This window comes from Ostrea edulis, chromosome 2 (assembly GCF_947568905.1).
Source record: "Ostrea edulis chromosome 2, xbOstEdul1.1, whole genome shotgun sequence".
NCBI lineage: Eukaryota > Metazoa > Mollusca > Bivalvia > Ostreida > Ostreidae > Ostrea > Ostrea edulis.
Window position 1 is genome coordinate 59,788,321 of NC_079165.1, and position 17,342 is coordinate 59,805,662.

The window sequence follows — 17,342 nt, forward strand, 5'->3', positions numbered from 1 at the left end:
TTCCTGTAATTGACTGTCAAGATTGAATGAACTACTTTCCAACAAACTTTGAAGATAATGATGAGTAGAACTTTTTCCAGCAAATTTATCGGAAACGCACTTTTGAAAGGTCAATTTACCTGATGACTCTGATTTCTTCTTTTTTTGTAAAACTTTTTTCGGTGTGCTTGTTCTTTTTCAGCTGTAAAACGTAGATTGCACTCTCGCATGAACTGATTAGAAGACATTCTCGGATATTTTGACAAAACCTCATTGAAGATAGATTATACTATGTTAAATTTTTCATATACATCAGTGAACAAACTCCTCCATTTCTCCTGAATGTACTTAGACTCATTTATCTCAGATGAGATAAAGGCATAAATGTTAGTTGTGTATAGGTTCAGGTTTTGAAGTGTCTCAAGATCTCTTATTTTCTTATCCAGTTCAATGAAGAATTCAAAACAGCCATCAGTCACATTAGTCAGTCCATGACGTACATTTTGTTTCCTCTGAATTTCCATCAGGGAAGAAATTTCTGTTGTATTTTCCATGATTTCTTCTTCTGTAACGACCAATTCCTCCAAGCATTGTATTTCATTATCAGTTAAGTTTACCTTTTCTCTATTATTCTGCTTGTACAAATTTCTTTTGACAAATTTCTTCGTTCTGTTTTTCAACGACCCTATGAGGGCCTCTGTGGCCGAGTGGTTAGAGCATCGCGCTCAAAATCACACAGCCTCCCACCTGTGTCGGCGTGGATTCGAATCCCGCTCGCGCCGGCAAGTGAGAAAGTTTCCCAGTTTACTTTCGGAAGGTCGGTGGTCTCTTCCCAGGTACATTGTATCTGGGTTCTCTCTTCCACCAATAAAAACTGGGCGCCACCAGATAACTGAAAAATTGTTGAGTGTGGCGGAAAACATCATCAATCAATCAACGACCCTATGCACCATCCCGCTATGTATCTAATTTTGGCTCTCCCCGCATCCGAGGACTTTTAATGTTTCCCTCTGGGATCACATTCCTATTCCTTTGAATAATTTTCTGGGTTCTTTCTTGTAATATCCTCTTCTTCAGCTCTTCCACAATGCTGTATGCAGCCCTCAAGTGTCTGCTAGAAATGTCAATTCTATCAAACAGCTTTCCTATCAGAATTTTATAAGAGTTTGTGCCGATGAACTGTCTCACTGCCTTTTGAAAATTTAAGATGTGATTTAGTCCCTACAGATTCACTTTCCTCAGGCACAATGTTCTTAGATTCTTTGACCATCATATCCCACAAACCTTTACTGACATCAACAGTGATTTCATTGTGAGTAAGTAGGTACTGAAGATCTTCATTTAGCTGCTCCTGATCCTGTGTTTGTGGATTTTTGTACATCCAAGATTCAATGAGAGATGCTGAATATAAATCACTGGGCAAGTAAAACAGTTCACCCAATTGCAGATTTGTGTCACGTGTATCCGATATAAGTTTCTGAATCAGATGATTCTAAGCTTAATAATTCACTCTCTCTTTGAACACATGCATTCACCTTGGTGTTTGAAATGTCAGGAATTTCAGGGCATATTTGCTTACAACACTCTGCACCAGGTAAGTGGTTTACTTTCAGAAGAATAAAATGTATCTATACAGTCTGGTTGTTTTTTCAAATGACATTTCCCATAATTATACCCCCGCAACAAGTTGTGTGGGGGGTATACTGGAATCGGGTTGTCCGTCCGTCCGTCTGTAGACGCAATGGTTTCCGGGCTCTAAAGCATTATCCTTTCCACCTACCGTCACCATATCATATATATGGACTACCCATGGGATGAAGATGTTCCCTATCGATTTTAAGGTCAAAGGTCAAGCGCACTGGACATCGAAGTAGCAATATGGTTTCCGGGCTCTAAAGCGTTATCCTTTCCACCTACAATCACCATATCATACATATGGACTACCCATGGGATGAAGGTGTTCCCTATCGATTTTGGGGTCCAAAGGTCAAGCGCAATGGACATTGAAGTAGCAATATGGTTTCCGGGCTCTAAAGCGTTATCCTTTCCACTTAAAGGGACTGGTTCACGATTTTTGAAAAAAATATTTTTCATTTTTGATGTTGAACATTAAAAATATAACTGATTTAATGTTGACAGCCAAAATTTTGAACTTCTCAACGCAAGAATAAAAGCAATATTTTAGCCTTAAATTTGTGTTATGTAAACAAAGAATCGAGTCTTTTCATGTATACAAACAAACCAGTGAAATGTTAATTTTGTAATATAAAGCATTTTAATATTACATAGTCACAAATTTTAACTTTTAGATGACACATTTTACCCAAAGAATGCTTGAAATGTAAAAGATATAATAAACTTAGATCGATATACATTTCTTTTGAAAATTTCGTAAACAATAACATATTACAATCTTTGTTTACAAAACAAATAATAAACTCTCTAAAATGAGCTTCTGTGATGATGTTTAACCTTAATTTTTATGTGAAATCTTTTAAACACATTAGATAATAGATTTTGATCATTAGAAATGAAAAACAAAATTTTGGGGAAAATCGTGAATCAGTCCCTTTAAAGTCACCATATCATACATATGGACTACCCATGGGATGAAGATGTTCCCTATCGATTTTGGGGTCAAAAGGTCAAAGGTCACGCGCACTGGACATCGAAGTAGCAATATGGTTTCCATTTAAATTCTTTAACGGCTTTTTTCATCGCATGGAGATGCTGTGTTCCTAGATACCTTTTGGATCATAATACTGAAGTTTTACCTATTACCAACACCCTTTGGGAGATTGGGGTAAGCGGGGGGTATTCTTAGTGAGCATTGCTCACAGTACCTCTTGTTGAACACGCGCAACCCCTCGACAGACACTGCTCTTCCAATGGCAACTCTCAATTGTCCAGGAAAATTCATGTTTCTGTAATCCACTTCTACATGCTGTAGTGTCAATCCCTGAGCCTTGTGGACTGTGAAAGCATATGCAAGCTTTAGTGGAATTTGCTGTCTACTAGCAATTTCACGTCTTAAACTCCTATCATACACAGTGAATAGATGCTTCTTTAAAGTAACTGTTGCTGCCATAGACTCAAATAAAACAGTTACTGTTTCCTTTGTAAAACCTTTCACTATTCCTCGGCTGCCATTCACTAAGTTATCTGTCAAATTAACCATCAGAACAACTTTGGCGTTCAGTTTGAGATACAAGATAGAAAGAGCTTCACATGACCAGAGTTGCTTAGTATTTCCATCATCTTCACTTCTAAATTCCTGCATTTCTCCTGTAAATGTTGTAAAGAAGTATGAGCTAACCCAGTTGTATAGAATAAGATTTGTCAATAAAAATATTTTATCTTTTTTTTTTAACAAATCTGGATTCTGCATATATATAATCTCATGTATATGATAATAATAGCAATATTCATTTGATTTAATTCTGATAAATGATCATAGGAAATTGAAATAAGTTATTTAACTCTCAGATCTAGAAAAATCAAGACCAAATTTAACCATATGTTAACTGTGTAAAACCATGTTTCAAAATTTAATTCTAGGTTGATAAGCAATCTGAAGGAAAGTTCTAATGGCAGTGTCTTGATGTGAAATACAATGTTAGAGAAGTATAGAAGTTCCTACAACACTGATATAGACAAATAAAAATTGGGTCGCCTCATCAAAAGACTTTTTCCAAACACTTTAACAAGCCATCCCTTTGAGGGAACTCCTTGTAATATGAGAAATATATCCCAGTACCTACCACCCTCATGCCATGTACAGTCACACCTACAAAACTGGGCTTTTGTTACCATTCCAACCAAATTTGTTATAAATGGGAATGTTTTATTTAAAAGAATAACATTTAAGGATTCCACTTGGAATTTATTAATCAGAGGGAAAGAAATATCCCTGAAAGATGTAGGAGTAGACAATTCATTTGACCATACAGTAGAGTGCTTAAGGAGAATAATGGACCTTGTGGACAAAATTGATGTTTGTACTGGGATATGGATTACTTATATTTAGATATGAACAAAAGGTCTGTAGTGAAGGAATTTGTAAGTGTTTCTGGTGATGATAATTCTTCAGTGACAAAAATGCGAATGACTTATTGTGAACAAGCCCTAAATGGGGAAGTGCCTCAGGGGCATGTCAAATATCTCAAAATAAGAATCAATACGGAACTTCAGAACAAATGAAGATGTTTATGATTGATTGTATCTTGCTTAACGTCTCACTCGAGAATTTTTCACTCATATGGAGACGTCACCAAGGGCTTCAAATTTAGGCCTATGCTCGGCGCTTACGGCCATTGAGCAGTGAGGGTTCTTTAGCATGCCACACCTACTGTGACACGGGGCATCCGTTTTTAAGGTCATCTCCGAGGACCCGTGACATTCACACATGATACCGAGCGTTTGGCGATGGAACTGTCACTTCCTGTTTTAACGACTTAGGTCTGTCGCGGCCGGGATTCGAACCCCGGCCTTCCGCATTCGGGGCGAACGCTGTAACATCTCGGCCACTGCGGCGGTCAAATGAAGATGGGAATGCTGCTGCTGCTGATGATAGTGATGATGAAATTTCAATATCTTTGAATAAATCAGATCACAAAGGCATCTCAAAAATATTTGAAAGTATATTTCCTGGAGCATCTGCTGAAATGAATACATTAATGCAAAGCCAGGCAAAACATTGAACTATAAAAACAGGAAATCCATTAAATGGGACAAACGAATTCTGGGCTTGTGTCTATCCCTGTGGATAAGAAGCCCTGGGAATTACCAACTATTACGTGAAGGTAATGTTTTAATTTTACCATCAGAACGGCAACTGAGAAAAAAAAAAAAAAAAAAGTCCCACAAAAATCTTGCATCAATGATGAAGTCCTCCATTGGATGTATACTGCCGCAAGAGAAGGAAATCTTGCGGGACATGGATATTCTGGGGGTTTAGTTCACGATGAGACGAAGATAAAGGAGGGTCTGGTGCTGAGCATGAAGGGAGGATACCCTAACCTCATAGGGTGGTTAGACACAGGGGAGGAAAATATGCATGCCAACATTTTAAAGACAAATGCAATGCAGGTGAAGCTAGCAACCCATGTTTGGCAAATTGTATTCATTGGGTACACAAGATTCCGATTTCCTGTATGCCATTTTCCAACTACAGGCGTTAATGCCTCTGAGCTCCACACAATTCTATGGTCTGTTGTAAAGAAGCTGTGTGACTGGGGATTCCATGTGAACTTTATCATTCAGGATGGAGGGCAAGAAAATCGGAAGTTTGTCAAATCAAACTTTCGTGGAGACCCCCTGGAAAAGAAATATGTAAGTCCAAATTTAGTTGATCCCAGCGTGGAGGTGGCCCATGTCCAGGACTTTTCACACAATATGAAGAAGATTAGAAACAGTATTCTCACCAGTGGACACAAGTAAAACTGAAAACGACTCATACAGAAAGATGGTCATGACATAGTATGGGGCCACTGGAAGGCAGCTGTTCGGTGGGAAAGAGATGTAAATACTCGCCCAATGTCATAAAATTACTGATGTTCATCTTAACCCCAACAGTACGGAAAAATTGCGCAACCATTTTGTCGAAGACATGTTAAATGAAGATTTTCTTTTCATTTAATGGAATGCTATCAAGCTAGTCAACATGATGGGACATACCTTAATTCAACTGTTCAGCTCCTTAAGCAGACATAAAAAATAATCAACTGTTCAGCTCCTTAAGCAGACATAAAAAATAATCAACTGTTCAGCTCCTTAAGCAGACATAAAAAATAATCAACTGTTCAGCTCCTTAAGCAGACATAAAAAATAATCAAAGTATTCAAGGAAAACCGTCCTCTGACATCATTGTCGGACCATCCAATCGGCTTTCGACTGGTTTTAGGAATGGAAGCAAGAAATATCTACATTGAAATCCACAGGCGTTAATACGTCCAAAATGATGATTTCTTATAAATGTTTAGAGGACACTGAGAGTATGCTCCTTACTTTGAAAGAAATTTGTAGGATTCATCTGAAGAAATATCCACATGGATATGTTGTACCCTCTCGAATTAATTCAGCCATTGTTAAAAATCATTTCTGTCAACAAAGAGGAATGTACAACGGGTGTACTTCACATCCAACCTATAGTAATTATTGTACCACTGCAAATTCTGTTATCCTGGGGCAATCTCTGAAATCAAGAGGTCGTAAATCCAATGCTGGACTACATTCAGCATCCTGCTATAACATTAGTGCCAATGTCAGTATGAACCGAATTCCAGCCAAGAAGTTTAAAGTTCTAAAGGAAATTCGCTGATTTGTAAGTACATTTGTATTTTCTTTTGAAATGGCTTAGTACCTTTACTACTAGTCACTGCCTGATTGAGAACATTATTATTTGACAAGATTTACCATAGTACCATTGAACTCTGTCAGTTTTCAAACTGACAGCATGTTTCAGAATACCGTAGTAGGTATACATGTGAAAGGGGCACTTGAATGAATACCAGTAATCAGACTACTACATGTACATGTGTTATACATGTACTTTGTGACCTGTTTTGATACTCTTACAAGGGCAGAAATTATCCGAAAGCTTCTACAAGAGAATAAAAAAATCTCTGTATTTTATTTTGCTTGTTGCCATTCAGCTGATATTTGTGTGATTTAGATTACTTAACATGCTTAAGGTGATTAATGATTACAGATGGAATAGGAGTAAAGAACTTGCTGAATGATGTGTGTGTTTTTCCTTTGAAATTATTATATATCTATAACCCCAGTCACCATGTATACTTATATAAATAAAGTTCTGCAAATGAAAACAAATTCTTAAAGTAAAAATAGTGACTAAAGTACCATTGATTGATTGTTTTATCTGCAAATCTTGTCCATCTGCTTAGTTCATCTGAAATAAATATCTTAAAATAAAAGTAAATTAAACAAACAATTGAAACAAAATAAGTTTAATGAAATTGGGTGAATTAGTTTATATGGTAGCAGAAAACTGCAAAACAAATAAACTTGGGGAGCATCTATACTTAAGCACTATATGGCTACTATAACCATGGTTGTATAAACTTGTGACAGCACAATTATGTATCACTACATGTATATTTGTAGTTCTCAGGTATTGGACTAATCTTTCTTCCCATATAGATATATTTAGTAAACCAGAAGTGATAAAAGAATTAGATAGGTTACATGAGGAATATGTTTTGGTTCCAGCTGACAAAGCTAGTAACAACATTGTCTTTGTTTGTAAGGCTCATTATTACAACTGTATTTTAAACGAACTTGGCATTAATTCCACTTTTGGTAATCATACTTATACTCCAACTGCCCTTTCAAAAGATGAAATTCTTCAAAACCATGCTTCAGTTTTAGACACATTTAATATTCCAGTCAATGGGTCGAATGAATATGAGTTACCGTACCTATACTGGATTCCTAAACTACATAAAAACCCTTACAAACAAAGATACATTGCTGGATCCAGTAAGTGCTCTACCAAGCCCCTATCTTTGCTCCTCACGAAAATGTTAACAGCTGTGAAGGAGAAACTTCAAACTTACTGTGCGACTACATATGCCAGAAGTGGTGTTAATCAAATGTGGATTCTAAGAAATTCTAAAGAACTTTTAGTAAACTTGAAATCACAGAATTTTTCCCAAATCAATAACATTAAAACCTATGACTTTTCAACACTATACACAACCATTCCTCACGATAAATTAAAGACTAGACTTTTTGACATCATAGACAGTTGCTTCTTCAACAAAATCGGAAATATTCATATCTAGTGATCAGTCATTCAAAAACATACGTTGTTAAACACCACTCTGATTCCACGCACAAATACTCTGAAGTTGAAATATAAAATATGCTGAGTTCCTCATTGACAATATCTTCGTGGTCTTTGGTGATCAGGTCTTCCAACAGTCTGTTGGAATTCCCATGGGCACGAATTGTGCTCCTTTGTTAGCTGACCTGTTTTTATATTCATATGAAGCAGAATTTATTCAAAAACTTCTACGTGAGAAGAAAAAATCTCTCGCTGTGGCCTTCAATTCGACTTTTAGATATATTGATGACGTTTTGTCTATTAACATTGATAGCTTTCATTCATATGTCGATTTGATATATCCCTGTGAGCTCGAAATAAAGGACACCACAGAGTCGTCCACTTCTGCTTCATACTTTGATATTTTATTGAAAGTAGACATTAACGGCAAACTGACAACTCAACTGTATGACAAACGGGATGATTTCAGCTTCTCCATCGTCAACTTCCCATATTTATGTAGCAATATTCCATTATCACCTGCATATGGTGTTTATATATCTCAACTGATTCGATATGCAAGAGCTTGCTCTGAGTATAGTCAGTTTTTAAATCGAGGTAAGCTACTGACCAACAAGTTGATGGTACAGGGATTTCAACAGTCTCGATTGAAGTCAGCATTTCGCAAATTCTATGGTCGTTATAGCGATCTACTTCGTCAGTACAACCTCGCATTGGGTCAAATGCTGTCTGACGTGTTTCATACCGATTGTTAAGCCGTTCTTGGCACACTGATTTTTCACTGCGGATAACTCCGTTTACCTGATCAGGATATAGGGCTCACGGCGGGTGTGACCGGTCAACAGGGGATGCTTACTCCTCCTAAGCACCTGATCCCACCTCTGGTGTGTCCAGGGGTCCGTGTTTGCCCAACTATCTATTTTGTATTGCTTATAGGAGTTATGAGATTGATCACTGTTTGTTATCTTCCCCTTGCATTTACAACTCAATATACAAATGCTTCCCATTGAAACTACACTACAGTAAATCAAATTTTAAAAAAAATTGAATGGAATTTAGAACAACTTCCATCGAAGCATCATGCTCAATCTTATACCGAATTGCACTTTTCAACATCATAATTCAATGAGAACTTGACAGGGTGTACATCATCTGGCCAAGGTTGCTGAAGCAATTTCATGAATTTTGACGTATTTTCAGAAGGCATTCCTCTACTGAATTCGTGTATGGTACGTATTAGATGTTCTGAAGGTAATTTGTATTCATATTAAAAGAAATATACAATGTTCTGAAAGTTATTTGTAACAGGGGATGCTTACTCCTCCTGTGCACCTGATCCCACCTCTGGTTTGTCCAGGGGTCCGTGTTTGCCAAACTATCTATTTTGTATTGCTTATAAGAGTTATGAGATTGATCACTGTTCGTTATCTTCACCTTTCATTAGAAGAAATATACAAACGTATTATTTTTGTAACTTTATCTTTTGTTATTATTCTATAATTCAAGAGATTAAGAATCTATCTCTCTCTCTCGATCGATAGATAGAGAAAATTTCACAGTTTTTGGACATGCACCTACGACCTCATGTAGAAACCATACCGTCCTACCTCAAAGACATGACAGACTACATGAACAAAACCGCAACTTCGAATTTGCCAGACAACACCCTTCTCGTGAATATGGGCGTTGCATCATTATACACGAATATTCCTCACGATGAAGGCATTGAGGCATGCAAGGAAGTCTGGAACAGTAGAAAACACCAAAAACCGTCCACGGACTCCTTGGTTGAACTTTTAGAACATGTACTTAAACGTAATAACTTCACGTTCAATGGGGAACATTCCCTCCAAGTAAGTGGCACGGCCATGGGAACTAAAATGGCACCCTCTTATGCTAACATATGTATGGGTAGACTAGAAAAACAACTTTTGCTACAAGTACCCACCAAACCCCTAAGCTGGCTTAGGTTCATCGATGACATAGAAATCAAATGGGTCGAAGGAAGGGAAAGTCTGGACAATTTTGTTGTCCTTTGTCAATTCATTTCACAATAGTATTAAGTTCACAGTGGATATTTCAGATACCACCAATACATTTCTTAAAACAAAATCCACTCTTAGAAATAGTGAAATTGAATTTTATCTCCATACCAAACCGACTGACGCCCATTTATATCTAATGCCATCCAGCTGTCACCCACATCACATTTTCAAGGGTGTACCGAAAGGCCTAGCAATTAGTACCAGACGAATTTGTTCCAGTGAGGAATCCTTTAAACGACAGGGTCAACAATTAAAGTCTCATTTATGCAAACGAAGTTACAAGTCGCTGTCTGTCACCAATGCCATTGATGAGGTTAAAACAATTGACGGGTCTTCACTGTTGCAGTATAGGGAGAAAACGAAATGCTGTAGAGTACCTCTGGTCACCACTTACCACACTACATTGAAGGACCTAAACAAAATCCTAAAGGATAACTTCCCTAAACTCTTGGATAATCCTAGATTGGCAAGAGAATTTGGTGAGCCACCAATGGTGTCCTTCAGACGACCCAGGAATATCAAGGATTTGGTGGTAAGGGTCAGATTAGACAACCCCCTACCCAATGGAGGCTTTTCAACTTGCTCTGACAAGCGCTGTTTGCTCTGCAAATTTAGCCATGATTCAGAAAAGTTCCAAAGCTTCACTACAGACAAAACATATAAAATATTGGGTCAACTCTCCTGTAAAACCAACAACTGCATATACCTCATCAGTTGTAAACAATGTGGACAACAATATGTTGGGGAAACTACAAACATCAGACAACCATCAAAACCAAACGCGTGACCGAACCCGTAGGGTAACACTTCAACAAAGAGGGTCACATTTGGCAAGACATGCAAGTGGTTGTTATTGATCATAACCCAATATGGACCGATGCAGAGAGAAAGAGCACAGAAAAATCCTGGATGCATCGTTTGAAATCATTCCGTTAAGGTGGAATGAATAATTTGAATGATTTCACGCGCATGAACCTTAGTTAAAATCAGTTTCCACAGTCTAATCGCCAAAATTCACCCGATAAGATATCTTATTTTGTATGATTAATATAAATACAATTCGTTTCCCACGTTTCAAGGCTCTGACCTTGAGTTCCTTAATTTAGCCATAACGAGGATTCGCACAATTGTGATTATTGTTTGACCTTCAATACTTCCTAATTATGTTAGAACATCATAAGAAATCATTACAATTATGAATTTATATAGCTCTCTCTTCTCCCTTTCATATTCTAGTCTCGACATTGCGACTTTTCTCTCTCTTTTTTTTAAATAAGGGGGGGGGGGGTGATAATAAGAAAAAATGTATTGACCTTGAAGACTAGTATATCATTAATATATCATCTTGAGACCTCTAAACTATGGTAAACATTATTCTAAATCAACATAAGTTCGGATTCGCATAGCTCTTTATGTTGCGATATCAGAATTTCCAGATTGCAGCCTTAATTTGTCTGACCTTGAAATATATATTAGCTTGAAATTTAATACCGTATCTTTTTCCTTAGACTTCTCTCCCATTCACCTCTTGGATTGTTGATTTTAATGCTAAGATCTACATCAATGGTACGGACTACCAAATATTGTTTTGAACTTAATCACTCCATATCATTATCTTCCCACCATTTTATTCCATAATCACATTGTTTTGGAAGTTTTCTCTCTAAATTTATCTGATTTCTGTAATTCTCAAGAATAATTCTATTTTCATCCCGACCCGAGCATGGTACAAACTCTCTACACCATCGTCAGTAAAGGTGGCAGGGGACAGTTTCTTTGGTTTTGAAACATGTGGATAGGGGGTATACACCAAAGTTAGATTATGACAGACTAATGAAAAATCATATTTCCCTTTTATGTCAATACTTGTATTTCATATTAGTGTAGTTAATAAATTATGACCCTAAATTACATGTAATCTATAAATACTGGTGCTGGTGCACAAAACATGCTCTGAGCAGGTTCCCCTTTTTTGCTTTGATTTTCCCTCATTTGGGCTAATCCGCACCACCCCCACACCATCACAGTACCAAACATGGGGATTTAGACACTGTGCACAATCAAGAACCCTATCTACCCTTCTCAAAAATCTACCTCTCATATGGGGCCATCCACCTTCCCTCTCAGCTACAGACCTTTTGCTAGACCCTGCATGTTTTCACCGGAATTTCTTCAGCAATTGACCACGTGTCTTAGTTTCGTATTTGCACCCATCTATATGCTGGGAATCATGGTGACACCTACATGTTGTATATCAACATTTTTATTAAACACAATGAATAAAACCACTAAGTAAAATTTTGTTTAAAATGCAAGTTTTTATGCATTAGGTCAACAAATCTTAAAACTAGAGCTTTAGTAATTAAAGAGAAAGTGGGTTAAATAGTGAGAGGTGGAGCTACCATTACAAAGCGATAGCACACTTGAAAATCGTACATATCTGCTTCATATATGGATATTTTGCTGATCATAAACATTAACTGCAATCTAAATCTCCACTTTATGGCGAATAAGATGAATTCAATTTCTCCATCGTCACTTCCCATATTTATGTAGCAATATTCCATTATCATTTGTATAATCATTATTGTGTTTATGTCTCTCAACTGATTTAATATACGAAAGCATGTTCTGTGTATGATCAATTTTTTCCAGTTTGTGAAACATGTGACGTAAAAATAGGTCGTGATTTCCCCTTCGCCAAACGTTTGGTATTTAGAAGTGAGAATTGTGATTCTTTCGGATAGGACCTTAAAACTTTACCTACAACTTGTATCTATCAATAAGAGTGAAAATTCTCGAAAGGAAACAAATAAATTTTATCTATAATTCTTGATAATGACGTTTGTCATAAGCAGCCAGCAGAGATAATACTATTAGATCTTTTCAATACGCATTACTCCTGAACATTAAGCACATATTTTTTTTAAAGCTGTACCTATCCTGAATGTACATATAAAACATGAAAACACAAGATACCATAAATATGCTAGATAAGAATAAACATCAGTTTCAGGGCGTATTAAAATAATAATGATGAAATACGCACACGCAGCATATAATGCCTCGGTTACAATACATTAAAAGATAGAATTTTTTTAATGAAATATCACAAAATGGTACTCGAAAACTAAAACATATAGTCAAAACATACAAGATAATCTTAATGCACTGAAACAGCAAAACACGAATGACTGAAATGATAGAAACTAGTCCTGGAAAACTTGATGGAAAAATGTGTTTTCAGTGACTTCTTGAACGCACACAGTGTTCTACGTATACAGTCCCTTACATGTTCTGGAAGGGCATTCCCTAGTTTTGGAGCTATTGTTCTGAAACACCGATCCCCGTACGTAACAATTCGACTTTTTGAAACAACTAGAGTGACAGATTGTTTTATAGACCTAAGATTTCGGGTAGGCGTATATACCTCTAATAATAGTTTGATATAAATTGGGCACTCATCATGTAAGACTTGGTAAGTATAAGTAAGTATCTTATATTGTGTCCTATACTGCACAGGCAACCAGTGTAGTTCTCTTAGTATTGGAGTGATATGGTTGTAACGAGAGGTCCTGGATACGAGAATGCTTGAGTGTCATTCGTTGTGGTTTCTATGTGAGAAATCTCTGTGGTGTGGGTAAAGTTTTTTTAATTACACAAAGTGAAAGTAGATATTGATATAAATTAAGACTTGATTATATTTACTTTCATTATCACTGAACCGTCAGCATACCCAATTGAGACCTAGGATCGAGTACATAATTCACTATGTATGGCAACAAGTGCTTTATATATGACTGATGAATTGACATACGTCTTTTGAGTAAAGAAGAAAATTAGAAAGAAATCCAGAGGCCCGTTTTACAAAACGTCCTAAATCCTAACTTACGGTATGTCCTAGGCTTTGTCTTAAGTGCTCCATAAAATCTTTGTTACTATGGTTATAAAAATCGTTCAACATTGGAGCATTTCTAATGTTCGATGTCATATACAAGTATTAATCTTATTAAAAATAAACGTGTGTTGCGGGTGTTTCGTGATAGAAATAATCCGTTGGACTACCTCAGTGATGTTGAAGTATTCAAAAGGTATCGTTTGCCCTGTCGGTACCTCTACGAGCCAACATATTTGTGCGAGGAAATGTAGAAGCAATTTATACGGCTGTACAAGTTGCCATTTATGATTTATTATTGTCTGTATACACATAAATGCCGATTTTGCCACCTTTGTTTACTACAATGCGTCACTTCCTCCAATAACTTCATCACATAACGTGTACTCATACATTTCTGTCAGTGTGCGAATCAAACAAGTGACAGGTGTGTGCCATGGATCCATTGTATTTTTGTGTATATTCCCGCACAAATCATACTTTTTTTCCCAATTATCCCGTGGGGATCCGGGTTAGAATAGGTCCTCAGTACCCCCTTGCTTCTCGTAAGAGGCGACTAATAGGGGCGGTCGTTCGGATGAGACCGCAAAAACCGAGGTCCCGTGTCGCAGAAGGTGTGTCACGATAAAGAACCCTCCCTGCTCAATGGCCATAAGCGCCGAGCATAGGCCTAAATTTTGCAGCCCTTCACCGGCAATGGTTACGTCTCCATATGAGTGAAATATTCTTGAGCGTCAATTATGTTGACTATTTCAAGCATTCTTCTTAAAATATGCATGTCATATCATACCCTTATTTACACACGTCTCTTCACATGAGCCGTATGTACAATATGTATATACATGTACATAAAACTTTATATGCACGGTGCTATCCAATGCCAATTATTATACCCTCCCCCCCCCCCCCCTTCGTTCGGGGGGGGGGGGGGGGGGGGTATATAGGAATAACTCTTGTCTGTCTGTGCAGATTCGTGTCCAGGCCATAACTTCTTTGTTCTTTGACATAGGCATACCATACTTGGCACACAGGTGGATCACCATGTGACAATGTGTCGAGTACCTTCATGACCTCTATATGACCTTGACCCTTGACCTTACGGTCAAAATTAAAGGTTTTTCTTAAACAATGAATTCGTATCCGGGCCATAACTTCTTTGTTCTTTGACATAGACATACCATATTTGACACATGAGTGTATCACCATGAGACGATGTGTCATGTACCTTCATGACCTCCATATGACCTTGACCTCAAGGTCAAAATTAAAGGTTTTTACAATGGATTCGGGTCAGGGCCATGACTTCTTTGTTCTTTGACATAGGCATACCATATTTGACACATGAGTGTATCACCATGATACGATGTGTCGGGTACCTTCATGACCTTGAACTTTGACCTCAAGGTCAAAATTTATTATAGAGTTTTGACATAGTCATACCATAAGACATGGGTGTATCACCATGATACTATGTGTCATGTACATTCATGACCTCTTTATGACCTTGACCTTTGATCTCAAGGTCAAAATTACAGGTTTATCCCATGGATTTTTGTTCGGACTATATCTTCCATTTTCTTCTACAAAGGCATACCATATTTTTACACTCGGGGAAAGAGGTAATTTATACCTATTAACAATACCCTTTGGGAGATTGGGGTAAGCGGGGGGGGGGGGGGGCTGGGGATTTTTAGTGAGCATTGCTCACAGTACCTCTTGTTAGTATTTGTGCGAAAGAAACGATGCTGCGTTTTTTCAAATGAAACTAGAAAACTTACAAGGCCAGCGAGGGCCCCGGTGAGGGCTATCAAAGAAGTGACATTTGTATTTGATACAGTAATATATAAATCTATAGTGTGCGTCTTTACATACATGGGTGGGGCAGTATCCCTTCTTCGTAGCAGAACTATACCATGTATGCGCTTTACAATTTCATAAGCAAATAAGAAAATACTTACGTAAAACATGGGAGCTTTTCCTTCAACGAGCACGCCATTGCGGAATTTTCACCGACAAAGGTTCGGTAATATTAATGAATAGGGCAGTCTGATTAAAACCACCACCTCCTCCTTACACTCGTCAGAGTCTGACAGGCATCGCAAGGAGGTCATCTTCACACGACCTCTACATTTGCATGCGATAAAAAAATATCAACCAATCATAAAAGTGTTTTTATCTGTTTTATGAGCGGGTGTAACACTTCAAAATTGGAGGTAACAAAGTACACAAGAATGGACAACGCTATTGAAAGCGTTCTGTGGAAGTTTAATATTAAAGAACGAAAAAATAAAGAACAACGCCAGGTTTTGGATAACCTTCTTAGAGGCGAAGATTGCGTGATGTTTTACCAACTGGCTATGGAAAGTCCCTACCATATCAAATATTTGCACCGATTTACCACAAACTACAAGACCAGAAAGTGATCGTTTTGGTGTGCTGTCCTCTCAATGCGTTAATGGAAAATCAGGTGCAGCGGATACCAAAGACGCAGTTTGTATCCGCTAAATATATAGGTGAGTTATATAAAACAATCCGACATCAATGGTGGGGATCCAGATTAACCTGCTACAGGACATTGCACAGGTCCAGTCCAAAGACTATTTCTACCTACGTAGCTATTAAGAGAAGCTGTCAGTAATCATGGAGAATTTTTTGGAAAGTGCAAAAAAAAAAATTATTGAAAAATTCTACAATTTTATGCAGCGTTATTGATAAAATCATTCAAAACGCATGTGTGAGTCACTGAAACTGAAATAACAGAGTTATTGACCACTTTGTTGTTACCATGGTAACAAGGACAAAGTCCTTGAAAAAACAGTGAAATATACCTCTTTAAAGTCCAAAATAAATACAATTAAGATAATAAGATGCATATTTTTTTAGTTTAAGGTAAATGAAAAAGGCTTATATAAAATTTTGTTGAAATAAGAAATTTAAATATCTCAGCAAAAAATGGTTTCCATGACAACCAACATACCTTGCATTGTATACAGTCAAAAATTCAATAAAACAATAGATTTTTTAGCTAACTTTTTTCAGAAACGCAACACAATCATGCAAGGTCTTTCATATAGAAAGAAATAACAAATGTTACCTAGGTACATTGTATTTAAACCTACTTAAAGTAGCTATTTCTGTCTACTTTTAACTGTTTTTAAAAATATAAATAAATAATAATTAAGGCGCATCCTCTAGACAGGTCAGTCGTGTTGTGCATCATGTTGTGCACTTGCAGTTTTACAGTGTCATAAAGTGATACTGCTGTGTAGATTTACTCAGGCTGTCCAGCGGCCCTAAAATTCCTAATTTTTTTAAATTTAGTTTTGCTAAAATGCCTTAAAAAATTTTTGATTCAAGGGGAAATCCTGAAAAACCCTAATGTTCCCCAATTTCTATTTTTTGAAAATATCTTGATATTCTGGCCATTTTGAAAATGCATTCACAAGAAGGTGCCTGGAATGCATATCCCTATGTCCACCGGAAACTAACGCAGTGTTATTCAGCTGTTATGTGCAGTTGACTGCTTGTATTTGTGTAGTTCTGAACCATATTTGCTTTACGGCTGAAGGAATATAAATATACAAAACATCACTCTTCTGTCATATGGTCATAAAAA

The 17,342-nt window shown here is 37.1% G+C and overlaps 2 pseudogenes; one reads left to right on the plus strand and one right to left on the minus strand.

Annotated features, from left to right (window-relative positions):
• The window catches only part of LOC125679991 (uncharacterized), a 3,436-nt pseudogene extending 177 nt beyond the window's left edge, over positions 1-3,259 (minus strand).
• Positions 3,260-3,270: 11 nt separating this feature from the next.
• LOC125682527 (uncharacterized) lies at positions 3,271-6,298 on the plus strand (annotated as a pseudogene).
• The last annotated feature ends 11,044 nt before the right edge of the window (positions 6,299-17,342 follow it).